Source organism: Rhinoraja longicauda, chromosome 1, assembly GCF_053455715.1.
Source record: "Rhinoraja longicauda isolate Sanriku21f chromosome 1, sRhiLon1.1, whole genome shotgun sequence".
NCBI classification, from domain to species: domain Eukaryota; kingdom Metazoa; phylum Chordata; class Chondrichthyes; order Rajiformes; family Arhynchobatidae; genus Rhinoraja; species Rhinoraja longicauda.
In genome coordinates, this window is record NC_135953.1 from 142,473,790 (window position 1) to 142,496,292 (window position 22,503).

At 52.2% G+C, this 22,503-nt stretch overlaps 1 protein-coding gene across 2 annotated transcripts in view; it reads right to left on the minus strand.

Moving 5' to 3' along the window:
• LOC144597937 (sodium/hydrogen exchanger 9B2-like) overlaps window positions 1-22,503 on the minus strand; it is a 118,252-nt gene that overhangs the window by 88,750 nt on the left and 6,999 nt on the right. Inside the window, exon 1 of one of the 2 annotated variants that reach the window (XM_078407770.1) lies at window positions 16,180-16,310. The exons of the other annotated variant lie outside the window; for it this stretch is intronic. The gene's annotated coding sequence lies outside the window, so the exon portion shown is untranslated. Of the gene's footprint in view, window positions 1-16,179; window positions 16,311-22,503 lie in introns of those variants that run through there. 2 annotated transcript variants of the gene reach the window in all.

The following is a 22,503-nucleotide window of genomic DNA, read 5'->3' on the forward strand; positions in this document are numbered from 1 at the left end:
CCGATCTACTTCATTAGTTCTGAAGTGGAGATGGTGGAGAGTTTCAAACTGTTAGGTGTAAATGTCACCAACAATTTGTTCTGGTCCAATCACATTGATGCTACGAACAAGAAAGCACACCAAAGCCTTCAGTTCCTCAGAAGACAGGGAATTAAAGTTGGGAACCAAAAATGGTATAATAATTTAAGAGACTGTGGTTCTGTCATCATAAAAGAAGACAAAGAACTTGCTACATATGTTTGGTAATTGAAGGAAATAAAGAAACAGAGCATGGAAAATTAATGGGCCTAAAGACTGACAAATCACCATAAACAATCTAAATATGAGAGTGCTCTCTGATGTGGCCTGGAAATTAATGGCCATCTTCCCAGATTCTTTAGACTCTAAAGTTGTTCTTATTGATCAAAGGGTGACAAATCCAACACCACAATTTAGGAAAAAGAGAGAGTAAACTAGGCCTAGATTGTAACAGGACAAGACTGATTAGATAAGGGATGTTCCGAGTGGCTGGAGAGTCCAGAACCTGGAGTCACAACCACACATACAAGGCATGCCATTAGAACAGATATTAAGAGAAATGCATACACCCAAAGAGTGGTGAACCTGTGGATTCTCTAACACAGCAGTGAAGTCAAGTCATTAAATTCATTCATGGAAGAGTATGAATGCAATTCATACATTATGAATGTATAATGTATATTATATCCACAGAATTTCATAAGACTAAAAACATTAACAGGAATGGGGGAAAGTCAGGGACAGAGTACTGAAGTGGGTGCTAAACCCTGATCATAATAAATGGTGGAGCAGACCCAAAGGGCCAATTACATATTCCTTCACACTCGTGTTTCTGTGTATCATTTGCAACCTCCCCTGCAATATCATCTGAAAATTGCATAGGTACAAGAAACTGCAAGTGCTGGATTACCAAACAATAAAGATACAAAGTGCTAAAGTAACTCAGCGGTCAGTATCTCACCTTAAGGGGTTGGAGAGGCTAGATGCGGGAAGATTGTTCCCGATGTTGGGGAAGTCCAGAACCAGGGGTCACAGCTTAAGGATAAGGGGGAAGTCTTTTAGGACCGAGATGAGAAAACATTTCTTCACACAGAGAGTGGTGAGTCTGTGGAATTCTCTGCCACAGAAGGTAGTTGAGGCCAGTTCATTGGCTATATTTAAGAGGGAGCTAGATGTGGCCCTTGTGGCTAAAGGGATCAGGGGGTATGGAGAGAAGGCAGGTACAGGTTACTGAGCTGGATGATCAGCCATGATCATATTGAATGGCGGTGCAGGCTCGAAGGGCCGAATGGCCTACTCCTGCACCTATTTTCTATGTTTCTATGTTTCTATGTCAGACCGCATCTCTGCAGAATATGGATAAGTGACGTTTAGAGTCGGGATCTTTCTTCAATTTACTTTAGTTTAGAGATACATGCGCAGAAGCAGGCCCTTCGGCCCACCGAGTCCGCACCGATCAGCGATCCCCGCACATTAACACTATATTACACACATTAGGGGCAATTTACACTTATATCAAGCCAATTTACCAACATACCTGCGCGTCTTTGGAGTGTGGGAGGAAACCGAAGATATCGGAGAAAACCCACACGGTCACAGGGAGAACGTACAAACTCCTACAGATGGCACCCTGGTCCCATAGTCGGGATCTAACCCGGGTCTCCGGTGCTGCAAGCGCTGTAAGGCAGCAACTCTACCGCTGTGCCACCGTGTTGCCCTACTGATTACCCACTTCAGTACTCTGTCCCTACTGGTTGTAGTAATGGGGAGAAACCTGGAAGAGAGGTGGGGACAAGACAAGTCTGGAGAGGGAAGGGAAAGGAAGGTGATATGGTTAGCAACTGGGAGATCCAGCAAGCCTGGGCAGATTGAGCATGTATTCAACAAAACGGTCAACTAGTCTATGCTTGGTCTCGCCCCAAATGCAGTAGACAGAGGCTCATGTGAGACAGATGTTTTATCCTTCTCTTCCCTGTGCCCCACCTGGATGCACACTCATTTCTCTTTTCTCCTTCTTCCCCACTCCTTCCACCTATATTCCTCCTCCTCGATTCACATTTCACACCTCTTCTATCCTTTTCTCTTTATCTCTCACTCTTTGTCTTTTCATCTCTGGCCTTTGTCCAACCATCTGCCAATCACAAACCCCTCTCCCCATATCCACCTATCACTTGCAAGACTGTCCCACCCCCCACGTATCTTCCAGTTTCCCACCCACCCCCCCACCCCATCTACAATTAGACCGAATAAGGGTCCCGATACAAAACGGTGCCTATCCATGTTCTGAAACCTACCCTTTTCACCCAGTAGTAGCCCCACAATTCCCTACCCTTATATAACCTCTCGAAAATAATTTCACTTACTGAAGCTTACCTGAAAATCCATCAGATAGCAAAGAAATTGTTTTATTGTACCTCAATAATAGTTAAATATTCCTGCAGCCTTTAAAAGATAGTTAAAAACAATGCTGAATTCATTGCAGGATAAAATCTTTGCAATATCAGACATTCAATGAGGAAAAAAACTAAATTTGCATAATCTCATTTAACCAAAAGCCTTATGTACAACTCTTTTCACAGGACCAATGGACTCAGGAACAGCTTCTTCCCCTCTGTTATCAGGCTTCCGAACAGTCCTTCCAGAAGCTAGGGTACTGTCCGATTCACCTCTACCCCATTGCGGACATTGGACTTTGTCTCTGAAATTGATGCACTACAAAACTGAGAATTATATTCTGCACTTGGTATCTTTCCCTTCGCTCTATCTATTGTGCCTGAGTAATGTATTTATGTATAGTATTATCTGATTTAATTGCATAGTAAGCAAATCAACTTTCACTATACCTTGGAACACATGACAATAGTAACCTAAAGTGACATTTATCACTTGACAATATTGAATTGCATAGGCAAATTTCTTTTTTATAAATATTAACGAATGGCAAGTTAATATTCTAGTCAAAGACCAAAAATTCCCATTGCTGAAAATCTTGAATAAAAACAGAAATGAGAGACAATCAGGCAGGTGTAGCAAAAGAAACAATGTTAACGTTTCAGGTTGCTAACTTTCATCAAAACTCAAAAACAAGTTTGCTTTGAGTTAGAGAAGAAAGGGTGCAGAGAATAGTGCAAATGTCTGTGCAAGGATAGAGGCCAAGGTTGGCAAGGTGACACAAACTAAGAGAGAGAGGATATCGTAGCGACCATAGAGATTAGTCCTGGGAGTCGAACCCTCAGATTGGCCAGTAAGGTCACGTGTGGGTGCGACCGTAGGGATTGGTCCAGGGAGTTGAGCCCGCTGATTGGACAGCGTCGTCACGTGTGGTTTTGGCGCCCAAAACCAGTCAGTTAGGAGACTTCTTCGAAGTGAACAGTTAGAATTAATGGTTGTCTGTAATCTCGTTCGTTATACTTTGTAATCGAATGTTGCTGTCGCAATAAACTTCTTCAACAAAGAACGAGCCTCCAGACTCGCCATATTGGTGACCCCGACGTGATCCAGCCGATCACCTACCATGAGTGAACAAGACGCCTCGTCTTTGGTTCCTACGCCCGGCACACCGCAACTAAACGCAGTCAGCGTTCACCTTCCGCCGTTTTGGGCACATCAACCGCAATCCTGGTTTGTCCATGCCGAAGCTCAGTTTCACCTAAGAAACATCTCGACGGACGTGACAAAGTACTATTACCTCGTCAGCGCTCTACCGCCGGAGACGTCCGCGCGGGTGATGCAGTTCATCATCGACCCTCCTGCAGACGACAAGTACGAGGCACTGAAGGTACTCTTGTTACGAACCTTCGGATTCAGTAGGCATGACCGAGCTAAGAGGCTTATGCACCTACCGGATCTCGGAGATCGGCTGCCGTCCGTTCTCATGGCGAAATGTTGGCGCTAGCAGGTGAACACACGGATTGCCTCATGTTCGAGCAGGCTTTCAGAGAGCAGCTTCCCGAGGATGTCAAGCTCATGGATTGTTCTTTTAAGGACCCCGTGGCATATGCAGAGAAAGCTGATGCGCTCATGGCATCCAAATCAAAAAGAAACAGTTCGATCAACAAGGTCTCGGCATCAGCGGGTGGGCCGCAGCGGCATCAAGATGGCGCCGCGTCTCCCGCCATTTCTCCAAAAGCCCGCCAAAAGGATCCGCACAAGTGCGGCTGGTGTTATTACCATCTACGATGGGGTGGAGAAGCCCGCAACTGCCGCTTACCTTGCACCTTCTCGGGAAATGCCTCGGCCGATCGTACATAGACGCGGTTGCGATTGGCCAGAACCGACGCCTCTACGTCCGAGATCGATTTACGGACACGGAATTTTTGGTTGACACGGGAGCCATAGTCAGCATCGTGCCGCCGACCGACCTCGAAACCCGATTGGGTAAGACAGGGCCTACCCTCATCGCGGTTAACGGCAGCCCCATCCGCACGTACGGTACGCGGACAATGTCCTTGGCTTTCGGCACCCGCACGTATGAATGGCCATTCATCATCGCGGAAGTCGGTCAGGCGATCCTGGGCGCAGATTTCCTCTGGGCCTTTTCACTAGTCCCCGATGTCCGCGGTAACGGCCTTCGACCCTCCGCCAGCAGCGATGAGCCCGCCGCTCCACCGGCCGCCACCCCGCCCAGCCCGACTGTCCAGGCCGTCGTCGCGGCCCCCGACCCGTATGCTGCAGTCCTGGCGGAGTTTCCGGAGCTGCTCGTTCAGCGGTTCGACGCCCCTTCTGCCCGGCACGGCGTAGTCCACCACATCCGCACCGAGGGACCCCCCGTCTTCGCAAGGGCCAGGAGGTTACCGCCCAACAAACTGGTGGTGGCGCGGGCAGAATTCCGGAAGATGGAAGAAATGGGCATTGTCCGTCAGTCCGACAGCCCGTGGGCCTCTCCGTTGCATATGGTCTCCAAAGCATCTGGGGGGTGGAGACCATGCGGCGATTACCGGCGCCTCAATGCCGTCACCATGGCCGACCGCTACCCCATACCGCACCTCCAAGACTTCTCGTCTGGGCTGGAAGGTGCCGTGGTTTTCTCCAAGATCGATTTGGTGTGGGGCTACCACCAGATCCCTGTGTGCCCGGAGGACATACCAAAGACTACCACGATCACTCCGTTCGGGTTGTTCGATTGGTTGCATATGCCTTTCAGTTTAAAGAACGCGGCACAGGCTTTTCAGCGACTCATGGACCGTGTTGGTCGAGATTTGCCTTTTGTTTTCATTTATTTAGATGATATCCTGGTCGCCAGCCCCTCGGAGCAGGAACACCTGGCCCACTTGCGGACCGTATTCCGGCGGCTCCAAGACCACGGGCTCATCGTCCAACCCTCCAAGTGTCAATTTGGCCTCCATTCTCTTGATTTCTTAGGACACCGAATCACCCCTGCCGGCGCCACCCCTTTGCCCGAGAAGGTGGAGGTTGCAGGAGTTCGTGGGCATGGTGAACTTCTACCATAGGTTCGTCCCGGCAGCAGCACGGGTCATGCGCCCGCTCTTCCAGTGCCTCGCGGGCAAATCTGTGGAGTTAGAATGGTCCGCGGCTGCTGAGACGGCCTTTGAGGCAGCTAAAGCGGCTCTGGCAGACGCCACCATGCTCGTCCACCCGAGCGCCTCCGCCCCCACGGCCCTGACGGTCGATGCGTCGGACGTAGCGGTGGGAGGGGTTTTGGAACAGCAGGTGGGTGGCCTTTGGCAGCCCTTGGCGTTTTTCAGCCGACAGCTGAGTGCGGCTGAGCTGAAGTATAGCGCCTTTGACCGAGAGCTTCTGGCTCTCTATTTAGCTGTCCGTCACTTTAGGTATTTAGGTATTTAGGTGCCTTTACGGACCACAAACCGTTGACTTTTGCTTTTTCCAAATTGTCCGACCCATGGTCGGCCCGCCAGCAGCGGCACCTGACTGCCATCTCAGAGTTTATTACCGATGTCCGTCATGTCGCGGGTAAGCTTAATGCCGTTGCTGACGCCCTGTCCCGGCCAGCCGTTTCCCCCATTTCAGCGGTGGACTGCGAGGTGGATCTCCAGGAGCTTGCGGAGGCACAGCTCCTGGCAGACACCGCCTCGGTTTACCAGTCCGCCACTTCGGGGTTGAAGTTGGCCCAGGTGGCCTGCGGGCCTGCGGGTACAAAAGTCTGGTGTGATGTTTCCCTTCCCCATCCCAGGCCGGTGGTGCCGGCCTCCCTCCAGCGCCGGGTGTTTGATGCCATTCACGGGCTGGCGCACCCGTCCATCCGCTCCACCTCTGCCTTGGTGGCCGCTCGGTTTGTGTGGCATGGCCTGCGAAAGCAGGTAGCCGCTTGGGCACGTTCCTGCGTTCCCTGCCAGACCGCTAAAGTTCACCGCCATGTTCAACCCCCGGTGCAAGAGTTTGCGGTTCCAGCGGTCCGTTTTTTACATATTCATGTTGATTTAGTTGGACCTTTACCTTCCTCCCGGGGCTACACTCATGTGCTCACGGTGGTTGATCGATTCACCCGGTGGCCGGAGGCTTTCCCGTTGTCCGATACCTCCGCTGCCTCTTGTGCCCGGGCCCTGGCCCTCCATTGGGTGGCCCGTTTCGGTGTTCCGTCCTTCATTGCCACAGACAGGGGATCCCAGTTCACCTCTGCCCTCTGGGCCACGCTGGCGGAGCTGTACGGCTCCCGGTTGCAGCACACCACAGCGTACCACCCACAGGCTAATGGGCTCATGGAGAGGTTTCACCGGCAACTTAAGGCGGCCCTCAGTGCACGGCTGGAAGGCCCGGACTGGGTAGACCAACTTCCCTGGGTCCTTTTGGGCATCCGGACTGCTCCTAAGCAGGATCTCGGCGCTTCGTCCGCGGAACTAGTATATGGCTCGCCACTTCGAGTGCCCGGGGATTTCCTGCCAGAGTCCTCTGGTCAGCAGCCATCGGTTCCGTCGGTTTTGGCATCACTCCGGGCACGCGTGGGTTCCCTGGCTCCGGTTCCTACTTCGCGTTATGGGTGTTTCATGGTACATTAACCGCCTGCCTTGAAGGACTGTGAGTTTGTGTTTCTGCGTAGGGATGCCCATCGTTCCCCGTTGCAGAGGGTCTATGAAGGCCCGTTCCGCGTGTTGCGTAAAGGGACGGTCACCTTCACCTTGGATGTGGGCGGCAGGAGTGAGCTCGTCTCGGTGTCCAGGCTCAAACCTGCGCACTTGGATCCGGACAGCCCTGTCCTGGTCGGCCAACCGCCTCGGCGGGGCCGTCCTCCTGCAGTTCCACCCGATCAGGGACCCCGTGCTCCTGTGGTTCCGGCAGCCCCTCTCCTTACTCGTTCTGGTCGTGAAATCCGGCTCCCTGCTAGGTTCCGTACCTCGGGTTCTGGGGGGGTCATGTAGCGACCATAGAGATTAGTCCTGGGAGTCGAACCCTCCGATTGGCCAGCAAGGTCACGTGTGGGTGCGACCGTAGGGATTGGTCCAGGGAGCTGAGCCCGCTGATTGGACAGCGTCGTCACGTGTGGTTTTGGCGCCCAAAACCAGTCAGTTAGGAGACTTCTTCGAAGTGAACAGTTAGAATTAATGGTTGTCTGTAATCTCGTTCGTTATACTTTGTAATCGAATGTTGCTGTCGCAATAAACTTCTTCAACAAAGAACGAGCCTCCAGACTCGCCATAATATGCATGTTCATCACACCTCTTCTATCCTTTTCTCTTTATCTCTCACTCTTTGACTTTTCATCTCTGGCCTTTGTCCAACCATCTGCCAATCACAAACCCCTCTCCCCATATCCACCTATCACTTGCAAGAGTGTCCCGCCCCCACGTATCTTCCAGCTTCCCCCCCCCCACAAACCCTCATCTACAATTGAACTGAATAAGGGTCCCGACCCAAAACGTTGCCTATCCATGTTCTGAAACCTACCCTTCTTACCCAGTAGTAGCCCCACAATTCCCTACTCTTATATAATCTCTGGAAAATAATTTCACTTACAGAAGCTTACCTGAAAGTTTATCAGATAGGAAAGAAATTGTTTTATTGTACCTCAATAATAGTTAAATATTACTACAGCCTTCAAAAGATAGTTAAAACCAATGCTGAATTTATTGAGGGGTATACCATGAGGAAAAAAACTAAATTTGCATAATCTCATTTAACCAAAAGCCTTATGTACAGCTCTTTTCACAGGACCAATGGACTCAGGAACAGCTTCTTCCCCTCGGTTATCGGGCTTCTGAACAGTCCTTCCAGAAGCTAGGGTACTGTCCGATTCACCTCTACCCCATTGCGGACATTGGACTTTGTCTCTACAAAACTGAGAACTATATTCTGCACTCTGTATCTTCCCCTTTGCTCTGTCTATTGTGCTTGAATACTGTATTTATGTATAGTGTTATCTGTGGGAACAAATTTCTCCCATGTCAGTATTAAATTGCCCTTTTCTCAAACTGGTCCTAGTCTCCTCAGTCGAGGAAATATCCATCCTGAATCCTGCCTGCCAAGCCATGGAATAATCTTGTAAGTTATGATGAGATTTCCTTTCACTCCATTAAAGTACAAAATAAATTTGAAGTCTGAATATTCACTGAATATTCACTCTATAGCAAGTATGCATAAAGAATGTTGTTAGAATGCAGAGAAGATTTACAATAAAGTTGCCACAGTCGAGGGCCTGGGCCAAAGGGAGAGGTTGGGCAAGCTAAATCTTTATTCCTTGGAGCGCAGGAGGCTGAGGGGTGATCTTATAGAGGTGTATAAAATTATGAGGGAAATAGATAGGGTGAATGCACAGTCTTTTCCCAGAGTAGGGCATCAAGAACTAGGGGACATAGTTTAAGATGACAGGGGAAAGATTTAATAGGAAACTGAGGGGCAACTTTTTCATACAGAGGGTGATGGGTATATGAAATGAGCCGTCAGAGGAGATAGCTGAGGCAGGTATGATAACAAGGTTTAAAAGACATTTGGAAAGGTATGTGGATAGGAAAGTTTGGGGGGATATGGGTCAAACATGAGTAGGTGGGACTAGAGTAGATGGGGCATCTTGGTCAGCAGGGGAACGTGGTCCAAAGAAAATGGTTCAATGGCCTGAATCTGGAGGTGTGCATTCTCAAACTTCTGTACCTCTTGTCTGGTGGGAGAGGAGAAAAGAAGGAGTGGCCAGAGTGAGATTGGTCCTTGATTACTTTGGTGGCCTTGCCTAGGCTGCATGAAGGGTCGATGTAGTCAATGGAAGAGAGGTTGGATGGTCTGGGCTACGTCTACAACTCTGCAATTTCTTGCGGTCTTGGGTGGAGCTGTTCCCAAAGCACCAGGTAGTGCCCTCCACTGGCTGCCTCGCCAACAGTCTGTCTTGTCCCTTTCTCTCTTTGTTGTTTTTTAGTCTGTAGATTAGTTTAGAGATACAGTGCAGAATCAGGCCCTTCGGCCCATCGGGTCCGTGCAGACTAGCGATCCCTGCATATTAACACTATCCTACACCCACCAGGGATAATTTTTACATTTACCAAGCCACCTACAAACCTGTATGTCTTTGGAGGAAACCGAAGATCTCAGAGAACATCCACGCAGGTCATGGAGAGAATTTACAAATACCGTATAGACGCACCTGTAGTCAGGATTGAACTTGAGTCTTGGGCGCTGCATTCACTGTAAGGCAGCAACTTTACCGCTGCGCCACTGTGACCGCCCATTAGTTAAATGTTGTTTTAGTGTATCTTTAGTTTTGTATTATGTGGGGGTGGGGGGTAGGGGAAACTTTTTTAATCTCTTTCCTCGACAGAAATGTGACTTCTTCCTTATCGTATCTCTGTCCGCACTGCGGCCCAACATTGTGGAGCTGGTGGTATCTTGCTGGGGATCGACCTTGGGAGCTCCAACCGCGGGAGCCTGCGGACAACATCTTGGAGCTGGTAGTCCCTTTGCCAGGGATCGACCTCGGAAGCTCCAACAGCGTGAGTCTGCGGACTTTAACCTCGTGGAGCTCGCGGATCCTTGGTTAGGGACCGACTTCGGGAGCTCCAAGCCACAGGAGCTTCAACCGTCCTGATCACGGGAGCTTCGATCACCCCGGCTGCGGATGGTTTGACTCCCCCAGGTACCGCGGGAGAAAAAGGAGGAAAGAAGATAAGAGTTTATTGCCTTCCATCACAGTGAGGAATGTGGAGGATCCGCTGTGATGGATGTTTATGTTAAATTTTTATGTGGTTGCGTGTTTTGTTGCTTTTTTGGTATGACTGTATGGCAAATCAAATTCCTCGTATGATTTACATACTTGTTTTGTTTTCATACTTGTCTCATAAAATCAATTACAATTACAATGCCGTGAAGCATCCCGATACTGTGCAGCTGTAGAAGTTGCTGTGCGTTATTGGGGACATGCTGAACTACCTAAGCCTTCTAAGGAAGTAGACATGTTGGCGAGCTTTCTTAATTACGTGCTGTTGACCATTCATGTGGAACATTACCAAAAGCCTTCCAAAAATTCACGTTTTTGTTTCTACTCAGGGAATTCCAGATTAGACAACATTTTTCTGTTATAAACGTACATAGATTCAGTTCAGTCCTATTATCCTTTGAGGCGTCTTTTATTTTATCCTTCCTTATAACATTTCTTACTACTGGAGACACAAGGGACTGGAGTCTTGGAGTGAAAAAGAAAGCACTGGAGGAACTCAGCAGGCCAGGCGGCCTCTGTGCGAGTTGGTAGGTTAATTGGCCTCTGTAAATTGCCCCTTGAATGTAGGGAGTGGATGCAAAAGTAGGACGCAGCCCAGACCATCACACAAACCAACTCCATTTACACTTCACGCTGCCTCAGCAAGGCCACCAACATAATCAAAGACAAGTCACACCATAGCTTCTCCCCACTCCCATCAGGCAAAAGGTATAGAAGTGTGAAAACGCACACCTCAAGATTCAGGGACAGTTTCTTCCCAGCTGTTATCAGGCAACTGAAGCATCCTACCAACACGAGAGAGCAGTCCTGAGCTACTATGTACTTCATTGGAGACCCTCGGACTATCTTTGATCGGACTTTACTGGACTTTATCTTGCACTAAACGTTATTTACAATATTCCCTTTATCATGTATCTATCTGTACAGTGTGAATGGCTCAATTGTAATTATGTATTGTCTTTCCGCTAACTGGTTAGCATGCCACAAAAGTTTTTCACTGTATCTCGGTGAACGTGGCAATAAAATAAACTCAACTCGGATAGAACGGTAGTGTGAACAGCGTACCAATGGTCAGCATGGACTCGGTGGACTGAAGGCCCTTTTTCCACATCATATCTCTAAACGAAACTGAATGGGCAAATAACATTTCACATTAGGACCCTTCTTCAGACTGGATCCGCAAAGGTGGCAGCATAGGTTGATAAGGTGACGAAGGACACATGCCTTACACTTGCACCAGTCTGAAGAAGGATTCCAATCCAAAATGTCACCTATCCTTTTTCTCCAGAACTGCTGCCTCACCCGCTGAGTTACTCCAGCATTTTGCGTCTATCTTTCTTTCATTATCTGGGTAATAGAATATTAGAACAGGGAGATCATGGTGCAACTTCATAGAACTTTGGAATGTTAAGTGCAACTCTAGTAGCCACATTATAGGAAATAAGTAATTGCATTGGAGAGCATGCAGAGGTCTACCAAGATGGTTGCCTGGGTTGGAACTTCACAGTTACAATGAGATGCTGTATTGTTTTCCTAGGAGCAGAGGCAGGACCAGATGTAGGAATACAGAATTACAAAGGGCATAGATAAGGTAGATAGTAAGGAGGTTTTCCCCATTGTGGAGATGCCAAAAACCAGACAGCAGACGTTCAAGGCGAGGATAAGATAGGTAAAGGGAATCTGAGGAAAAAACATCTGAATGCACTGCCTAAAAAGATGCTGGAGGCAGATAATTACAGACAACCTTTCAGGTCAGAACCTTTCTTCAGACTGATGGAGATGGGGGAAAAGCTGGAAAAGAGAGGTGGGGTGGGGCAAAACCTGGCAAGTGATAGTCAGACACAAAATGCTAGAGTAACTCAGCGGGTCAGGCAGCATCTCGGGAGATGTAGGAAAGAACTGCAGATGCTGGTTTAAATCGAAGGTAGACACAAAATGCTGGAGTAACTCAGCGGGTCAGGCCTGACCCCTTCTCCCGAGATGCTGCCTGACCCGATGAGTCACCCAAGCATTTTATGTCTACCTTCGATTTAAACCAGCATCTGCAGTTTTTTCCTACACAAGTGATAGTTGGATACAGGCTCATTGGCAGTTGGGAAGAGGAAGTGATAAAGGCTGCAGATGAAAAGGAGATTAAAAAAGTATTTAATAAGGAGAGAAGCGGACGAGTGAAATGTAAATCCGGAGGCAGGAATATGTGTGGAAGGGGACAGGGGGAAGGGGAAAGAATGGAAAATAAAAGGGAAATATAGGACTCTGGTATGGGACGCAAGTCTATGGAGGGGGAAAAGAATAACTAGAGTGATGGGAGAAATGTGTCGGGTGGGGGAGGCAGGGACTAAGAGAGGGGCTTGCGTAGAATATTACTTGAAACTGTAAAATTCAATGGTCATACCACTGGGTTGTAAGCTACCCAAGCAGAATACGAAGTGGTGTTCTTCCATTTAAGTGTGGCCTCCCTCTGGTTGTGGAGGAGCCCAAGGACAGAAAGGTTAGCATCGGAATGGGAGGGGGAGTCTCTCCCCAGATACTTTCGCCAGCAACTGTTTGTAACACCTCCTCCCTCACATCTCTCCAGGGACCCCAGCAGACCTTCCAGGTGAGACAGAGATTCATGTGTATCTCTCCGAACCTCATATACTGCATTTGATGCTGTTGATGTGGCCTCCTTTACATCGGTGAGATCAAGTGTAGACTTGGCGACCGCTTCGCTGAACACTTGCACTCGGTCCTTTAAGGCCCATGGATCTCATGGTCCATTTTAATTCCCCTTTCCATACTGACCTTCCTGTTCTTGGCTTCTTCCATTGACAGAGTGAGGATACTCCGCAAACTGGAAGTGGCTTTACATTTCATTCCTCTTCTTCTTTCCGTATTTCCTTTTGTTAGGCTTTGTTCCACCCCCCCTCTTCTTTCCAGCTATCACTCCCTATCTCCATCAATCGGCAGAAGGATCTGGACCCTAAATGCCATCTGTCCATTTCTCTCCACAGATGCTGCCTGACATGCAGTCCCTCCAGTACTTTGTTTTTTCCTTCATAATAGTTGGCACTGACACGCTAGGCTGAACATCCTGTTTCTGTGTTATAGAAACATAGAAACATAGAAAATAGGTGCAGGAGGCCATTCGGCCCTTCGAGCCAGCACCGCCATTCATTGTGATCATGGCTAATCGTTCACTATCAATAACCCGCACCTGCCTTCTCCCCATATCCCTTGATTCCACCAGCCCCTAGAGCTCTATCTAACTCTCTCTTAAATCCATCCAGTGATTTGGCCTCCACTGCCTTCTGTGGCAGAGAATTCCACAAATTCACAACTCTCTGGGTGAAAAAGTTTCTTCTCACCTCAGTTTTAAATGGCCTTCCCTTTATTCTTAGACTTTGGCCCCTAGTTCTGGACTCCCCCAACATTGGGAACATTTTTCCTGCATCTAGCTTGTCCAGTCCTTTTATAATTTTATATGTTTCTATAAGATCCCCTCTCATCCTTCTAAACTCCAGTGAATACAAGCCTAGTCTTTTCAATCTTTCCTCATATGACAGTCCCGCCATCCCAGGGATCAATCTCGTGAACCTACGCTGCACTGCCTCAACGCATCTGGCCACTCACTCAACCTGTCCAGGTCACCCTGCAACCTCCTAACATCCTCTTCACAGTTTACACCGCCACCTAGCTTTGTGTCATCCGCAAACTTGCCAGTGCTGCTTCTAATTCCCGCTTCCAAATCATTAATATATATGGTAAACAGTTGTGGCCCCAACACCGAGCCTTGCGGCACTCCACTCGCCACTGCCTGCCATTCTGAAAAGGACCCGTTTACTCCTCCTCTGCTTCCTGTCTGCCAACCAATTTTCTATCCATGTCAACACCCTACCCCCAATACCATCTGCTCTATGTTATCTGACATGTTATCTGACATGACCTCTGTTGTTCCATCTATGACCTTCAATTTTGTATGACTTGTTCCTTATTCTCTGTGTACTTAATTGACCCTTGATTCTTTAAGGATTATTTTCTAAACTACCTGATAGGTTTGTACCTTCTTCTATGAAGACATTCAAACTAATCATTTAATTATTCTACCATTCTCCTGTCTATTAGAGGCCCAGATTTGGTCTTGCTCTCCTCTTCCTTTTATGTTTCTGCACTTATATACAATCTTTCTTTCCTTAATTCATTTCTTGAACCTCCTTTGCTGTGTTCTACAATGCTCCCAACCTTCAGGCTAAGGGATTCTGATCATTTTAATTTCCCTGAGAAGTTCTGTTAGCCCCTACTTAGGGGTGTACAACATTATGTGGAATAGATTAGGTGAAAGCACGGCGTCTTTATTCTCAACGTAGGGGAATCAAGAACAAGATGGCATAGATTTAAAGTGAGAGGGGAAAGATTTAACAGGAACCCAAGGCGCAATTTTTTAAATCTTTGGATGGTAGGTATACAGAACGAGGTGTAAGGGGAGGTGGTTGTGGCAGGTACAATAACAGCATTTAAAAGACACTTGGACAAGTACATGGATAGGGAAGAGTTAAAGGGATATGGATCAAACAGGGACAAATGTTTAGTTTAGTTTATTGTCAAAACACTTTTGTTGTGCGCTGAGCAGTCAGCGAAAGACTATATATAAGGTCATAGAATTAGACCATTCTGCCCATCTAGTCTACTCCGCCATTCATACATGGCTGATCTACCTCTCCCTCCTAATCCCATTGTCCTGCCTTTTCCCCATAACCCCCGACACCCGTACTAAACAAGAATTTATCTATCTCAGCCTTAAAAATGTGAATTGACTTGGCCTCCACAACCTTCTATGGCAAAGAATTCCACAGATTCACCACTCTCTGGCTAAAGAAATTCCTCCTCATCTTCCTAAAGTAACGTCCTTTAATTCTGAGGCTATGACCTCCTGGTCCTAGACTCTCCCACTAGTGGAAACATCCTCCCCACATCAAAGTCAAGTCAAAGTCAATTTTATTGTCAATCCTCAGCCAGTTTACACAGACAGAAAATCGAAATACCGTTTCCCACAATCCCGAGGAACAAAGTGCATAAAACAAAAGGCACAGCAAACAACAATCAACATAAAATATAAAATATAAAATATAGTCACTTCAAATTTTTTTTTAAAAAAAGTGTCTGGTGCTGGATGTGCGTGTGTGTGGGGTGTTAAAGTCCAGGTCCCATAGGGGCAGGGGAGAGAGGAGGAAGGGAGGGGAGAGAGTTCAGCATCCTGACAGCCTGGTGGAAAAAACTGTTCTTTAGTCGGGTGGTGCTTGACCTCAGGCTGCGAAACCTTCTCCCTGAAGGCAGGAGGGTGAAGAGGCTGTTGGAGGGGTGGGAGGGGTCACCCACAATGCTCAATGCTTTGCGGGTGAGGCGGGTGGTGTAAAGGACCAGGAGTGTTGGGAGTGAGGCGCCAGTGATCCTCTCAGCAGTGTTCACTATGCGCTGCAGGGTCTTACGGCTGGAGGCTGTGCAGCTTCCGAACCACACAGTGATGCAGCTGCTGAGGATGCTCTCGATGGCACCTCGGTAAAAAGTGTACATGATGGGTGTGGGGGCTCCCGCTCTCTTCAGTTTGCGGAGGAAGTAGAGGCGCTGCTGGGCTTTCTTGGCGTCCAGGCCTATTACTATTCGGCAAGTTTCCAAAAGGCCCCCCCTCATCCTTCTAAACTCCAGTGCAGTCAAACACTCATCATAGGATTACAATCAAGCCAGAATGGGACCAGCTTAGATGGACATGCTGGTTGGCACGGATGCATTGGACTGTAGAGCCTGTTGCTGTACTGAATGATGAGTGGCTTTTCCTTTCTGGGTTTGATAATATTCTAGTGTAGCATCTTGTGATAGTTACCAATTTTTACAGGTTGCTCCTCCAACTTCCTCCCTAAACCATCTTCCTAACAATATAAAGATCTGTTAAAAATGAAAGAAAACTCGCATTTTCTTTAATTGGTGTAGACACTCTGACAACGGAGGAAGCCCAATTAGGGTTGCCAACTTACTGACTCCCAAATAAGGGACAAAAGGCGACGTCACCTCACCCAGCCAGCAGTCACGTGCTCCCGCCTGGGCCGGTAGGGGGGTTGCTACGCAACCTCCGTTAGATGAACGAACTCGGCTCCCCGAACACAATCCGTTAGCTACACAGCAGCCCCCGGGCCTACAGCGTCCGGGCCTATAGCGCCACCCCGGCCTAATACGGGACAAACAAATTTAGCCCAATATACGGGATGTTCCAGCTAATACGGGACAGTTGGCAACCCTACTTCAAACTATTCCTGAAAGGTTGGTCGCACAATTCCATTGCCTGATGATGCCAAACAATTCAAGAATTCTGGGTAGACACAAAATGCTGGAGTAACTCAGTGGGACAAGCAGTATATCTGGAGAGAAGGAATGGGTGATGTTTCTGGTCGAGACCCTTCCTCAGACCGATGTCAGGGCAATGGAAAGGACAGAGATATAATGTAATCAGAGACAGTAAGACTGGTGGGAGAACTGGGAAGGGGGAGGGGATAGAGAGAGAGGGAAACCAGGGACTATCTGAAGCTAGAGAAGTCAATATAAGAAAATAACTGCAGATGCTGGTACGATCGAAGGTATTTATTCACAAAATGCTGGAGTAACTGAGCGGGCCAGGCAGCATCTCGGGAGAGAAGGAATGGGTGACGTTTCGGGTCGAGACTGTTCTTCAGTCTGAAGAAGGGTCTCGACCCGAAAAGTCACCCATTCCTTCTCTCCCGAGATGCTGCCTGACCTGCTGAGTTACTCCAGCATTTTGTGAATAAATACCCTAGAGAAGTCAATGTTCATACCACTGGGGTGTAAGCTACCCAAGCGAAATATGAGGTGCTGTTCCTCCAATTTATGCTGGGCCTCACTCTGACAACGGAGGAAGCCCAGGACAGAAAGGTCAGTGCGGGAATGGGAGGGGGAGTTAAAGTGCTGAGCTCAGATGGACTGAGCGGACGTGTTCAGCAAAACGATCGTCGAGCCTGCGCATGGTCTCGCCGATGTACAGAAGTTGACACCTGGAACAGCGGATACAGTAGATGAGGGTGGAGGAGGTGCAGGTGAACCTCTGCCTCACCAGAAATGACTGTCGACGTCCTTGGATGGAGTCAAGGGGGGAGATAAAGGGACAGGTATTGCATTTCCTTCGGTTGTAGGGGAAGGTACCTGGGGAGGGGGTGGTTTGGGCGGGAAGGGCCGAGTTGACCAGGGAGTTGCGGAGGGAACGGTCTCTGCGGAAAGCAGAAAAGGGTGGAGATGGGAAGATGTGGCCAGTAGTGGGAACCCGTTGAAGGCGGTGAAAGTGTTGGAGGATTATATGCTGCATATGTCTGAAGAAGGGTCTCGACCCGAAACGTCACCCATACCTTCAATTTAAACCAGCATCTGCAGTTCTTTCTTACACATATGCTGTATGCGACGGCTGATGGGGTGGAAGGTGAAGACAAGGGGAACTCTGTCCTTGTTGCGAATGGAGGGAGGGGGAGCAAGAGCAGAGCTGCGGGATACCGATGAGAGCCTCATCTATAATGGAAGTGGGGAATCCCGTTTCCTAAAGAATGAGGACATCTCCTCTGATCTAGTATGGAAGCAGGGGATACAGTCTTTACAGGAAGCAGGGTGGGAAGAAGTGTAGTCTAAATAGCTATGGGAGTCAGTGGGTTTGTAGTAGATGTCGGTCAATAGTCTGTCTCCTGTAATGGAGATGGTGAGATCCAGAAACGGTAGGGAGATGTCAGAGATGGTCCAAGTGAATTTGAGCATCCTATTCAAGAATTCTGGTGTAACAGAAAATCCGAAAAAACAGGCAGTAGCATGACAATCCAGACATTAAGGATGATACCACTCCAAAATGACCCTGAAGCTCTCTGTCAATCGGCAGCCATTACATTGCACCCACCATCAATATACATGCACCTGGGAGGTGGGGGGGGGGGGGGGGTAGAGATGACCAGGGCAGGGGATGCAATGGCCAGGGGATAGGGGAAGGGGGATGAGATGGACAGAGGAAAAGGGGTAGAGGAGGGGATAGGGAATTGGGAGATGTAGGAATGGGGATAAAGAGGGTTGGGCGGCAGAAGAAGGGATGGGATGGAGGGAAGGAGGTTGGCTGACAGGAGAGTTGAGGGGAAGGGATGGGATGGAGGGAAGGAGGTTGTTGGTGGGCAGCGGGAAGGGGATGGAGGGATGGCATTGGGCAGCAGGAGAGGAGGGGATGGAGGGATGGGGTGGAGGTGTGGGGTGGAGGGCGCTGGGCAGGGAGAGAGGAGGGAAGGATGATGTGGGGATGGAGGGATGAGGTAGCGGGCGTGGCGTGTTGGGGGGTTGGGGTGGAGGGCTTTGGGTGGGCAGAGAGGGAGGAGAGGAGGGAGGGATGAGGAGGGGATGGAGGGATGGGATGGAGGGCATTGGGCAGGATGGAGGAGATGGAAGGATGGGGTGGAGGTGTGGGGTGGAGGGCGCTGGGCGGGGGAGGGAATGGAGGGATGAGGAGGGGATAAGGAGGAGATGATAAGGGAATGGGGAGGGGATGAGGGGAGGGGATGGGGATGAGGGGATGGGGATGAGGGGAAGGGGATGAGGGGAGGGGATGGGGATGAGGGGATGGGTTGAGGGGAGGGGATGAGGGGATGGGGGAGGGAATGGGGATGAGGAGAGGGGATGGAGAGGGGATCGGATGGATGGAGGGAATGAGGGGACGAGGGGAGGGGATGAGGGGATGGGGATGAGGGGATGGGGATGAGGGGATGGGGATGAGGGGATGGGGATGGGGGATGGGTTGAGGGGATGGGTTGAGGGGAGGGGATGAGGGGATGGGGGAGGGAATGGGGATGAGGAGAGGGGGTGGGGAGGGGATCGGATGGATGGAGGGAATGAGGGGATGAGGGGAGAGGAGGGGGAAGAGGGGGTGTTGAGGGGATGGAGGGATGAAGGGTTGATGAGGGGTGGAGAGGGGATGGGCGGGGATGGAGGGATGAAGAGATGGAGGGATGAAGGGACGGAGGGATGAGGCAGGGATGAGTGGGGATGAGGGGATGGGGAGGGGATGAGGGGGATGAGGAGGGAGGGATGGATGGGGAGGGGATGAGGCGAGGAATGGGGGAGGGAGGGATGGGGAGGGAGGGAGGGAGCGATGGGGGGAGGGAGGGATGGGGAGGGGGGGAGGGATGGGGAGGGGAGAGATGAGGAGGGAGGGAGGGATGGGGGAGGGAGGGAGGAATGGGGGAGGGAGGGAGGGGGTATGGGAGGGAGGAATGGGGGGAGGGAGGGATGGGGAGGGAAGGAGGGATGGGGGAGGGAGGGAGGAATGGGGAGGGAGGGATGAGGAGGGAGGGAGGGATGGGGAGAGGGAGGAATGGGGAGGGAGGGATGGGGAGGGAGGGATGGGGGGAGGGAGGGATGGGGAGGGAGGGAGGGATGGGGAGGGAGGGAGGAATGGGGGAGGGAGGGATGGGGAGGGAGGGAGGGAGGAATGGGGGAGGGAGGGATGGGGAGGGAGGGATGGGGGGGAGGGAGGAATGGGGAGGGAGGGATGGGGAGGGAGGGAGGGATGGGGAGGGGAGAGATGAGGAGGGAGGGAGGGATGGTGGCAGGGAGGGAGGAATGGGGGGAGGGAGGGATGGGGGGAGGGAGGGAGGAATGGGGAGGGAGGGAGGGAGGGATGGGGAGGGAGGGAGGAATGGGGGGAGGGAGGGAGGGATGGGGGAGGGAGGGAGGGATGGGGGAGGGAGGAATGGGGGGAGGGAGGGATGGGGAGGGAGGGAGGGATGGGGGGAGGGAGGGAGGAATGGGGGGAGGGAGGGATGGGGAGGGAGGGAGGGATGGGGGGAGGGAGGAATGGGGGAGGGAGGGATGGGGAGGGAGGGAGGGATGGGGAGGGAGGAATGGGGAGGGAGGGATGGGATGGGGAGGGAGGGAGGAATGGGGGGAGGGAGGGATGGGGATGGAGGGAGGGATGGGGGGGAGGGAGGGAGGAATGGGGGAGGGAGGGATGGGGAGGGAGGGAGGGATGGGGGAGGGAGGAATGGGGGAGGGTGGGATGGGGAGGGAGGGAGGGATGGGGGAGGGAGGGATGGGGAGGGATGGGGGAGGGAGGAATGGGGGGGATGAGGAGGGGATAAGGAGGAGATGAGGAGGGAATGGGGAGCGGATGAGGGGAGGGGATGGGGATGAGGGGATGGGGATGAGGGGAGGGGATGGGGATGAGGGGATGGGTTGAGGGGAGGGGATGAGGGGATGGGGGGAGGGAATGGGGATGAGGAGAGGGGATGGGGAGGGGTTCGGATGGATGGAGGGAATGAGGGGATGAGGGGAGGGGATGAGGGGATGGGGATGAGGGGATGGGGATGAGGGGATGGGGATGGGGGATGGGTTGAGGGGATGGGTTGAGGGGAGGGGATGGTGAGGGGTTGAGGGGATGGGGGAGGGAATGGGGATGAGGAGAGGGGATGGGGAGGGGATCGGATGGATGGAGGGAATGAGGGGATGAGGGGAGAGGAGGGGGAAGAGGGGGTGTTGAGGGGATGGAGGGATGAAGGGTTGATGAGGGGTGGAGAGGGGATGGGAGGGGGATGGAGGGATGAAGGGATGGAGGGATGAAGGGATGGAGGGATGAGGCAGGGATGAGTGGGGATGAGGGGATGGGGAGGGGATGAGGGGGATGAGGAGGGAGGGATGGATGGGGAGGGGATGAGGCGAGGAATGGGGGAGGGAGGGATGGGGAGGGAGGGAGCGATGGGGGGAGGGAGAGATGAGGAGGGAGGGAGGGATGGGGGGAGGGAGGGAGGAATGGGGAGGGAGGGATGGGGAGGGAGGGAGGGGGGGATGGGAGGGAGGATTGGGGGAGGGAGGGATGGGGAGGGAAGGAGGGATGGGGGGAGGGAGGGAGGAATGGGGAGGAGGGATGGGGAGGGAGGGAGGGATGGGGGAGATGGAGGAATGGGGAGGGAGGGATGGGGAGGGAGGGATGGGGGGAGGGAGGGATGGGGAGGGAGGGAGGGATGGGGAGTGAGGGAGGAATGGGGGAGGGAGGGATGGGGAGGGAGGGAGGGATGGGGGGAAGGGAGGGAGGAATGGGGGAGGGAGGGATGGGGAGGGAGGAAGGGATGGGGGGGAGGGAGGAATGGGGGAGGGAGGGATGGGGAGGGAGGGTGGGATGGGGAGGGGAGAGATGAGGAGGGAGGGAGGGATGGGGGGAGGGAGGGAGGATGGGGGGAGGGAGGGATGGGGGGAGGGGGGGAAGGAGGATTGGGGAGGGAGGAGGGAGGGATGGGGAGGGAGGGTGGAATGGGGGGAGGGAGGGAGGGATGGGGGAGGGAGGGGATGGGGGAGGGAGGAATGGGGGGAGGGAGGGATGGGGAGGGAGGATGGGGAGGGAGGGAGGAATGGGGGGAGGGGGGATGGGGAGGAGGGAGGGATGGGGGAGGGAGGAATTGGGGAGGGAGGGATGGGGAGGGAGGGAGGGATGGGGGAGGGAGGAATAGGGGAGGGAGGGATGGGGAGGGAGGGAGGGATGGGGGAGGGAGGGATGGGGAGGGAGGAGGGGATGGGGGAGGGAGGAATGGGGGGGGAGGGATGGGGAGGGATGGGGAGGGAGGGTTGAATGGGGAGGGAGGGATGGGGTGGAGGGAGGGTTGGGGGAGGGAGGAATGGGGGAGGGAGGGATGGGGAGGGAGGGATGGGGAGGGAGAGATGAGGAGGGAGGGAGGGAGGGAGGGAGGGGTGGGGGGAGTGGGGGATGGGGAGGTGGGAGTGGGGGGATGGGGAGGGGGGGATGGGGAGGGAGGGAGGGATGGGGAGGGAGGGATGGGAGGGGGATGGGAGGGAGGGAGGGATGGGGAGGGGAGGGAGGGGGATGGGAGGGAGGGATGGGGAGGGGGAGGGATGGGGGGAGGGAGGAATGGGGGAGGGGAGGGATGGGGAGGGGTGGGTGGGGAGGGAGGGATGGGGGGGAGGGAATGGGGAGGGAGGGATGGGGAGGGAGGGAGGGATGGGGGGGAGGGAGGAATGGGGGAGGGAGGGATGGGGTGGGAGGGAGAGATGGGGAGGGGAGAGGGTAGGGAGGGAGGAATGGGGAGGGAGGAATGGGGGGAGGGAGCGATGGGGAGGGAGGGAGGGATGGAGGGGAGGGAGGAGGGAGGAATGGGGAGGAGGGATGGGGAGGGAGGGAGGGATGGGGGAGGGAGGAATGGGGGCGGGAGGGATGGGGAGGGAGGGAGGGATGGGGGGATGGGGGAGGGAGGGATGGGGAGGGAGGGAGGATGGGGAGGGAGGGAGGAATGGGGAGGGAGGATGGGGAGGGATATGGGGGAGGGAGGGATGGGGAGGGATGGGGGGAGGGAGGGAGGAATGGG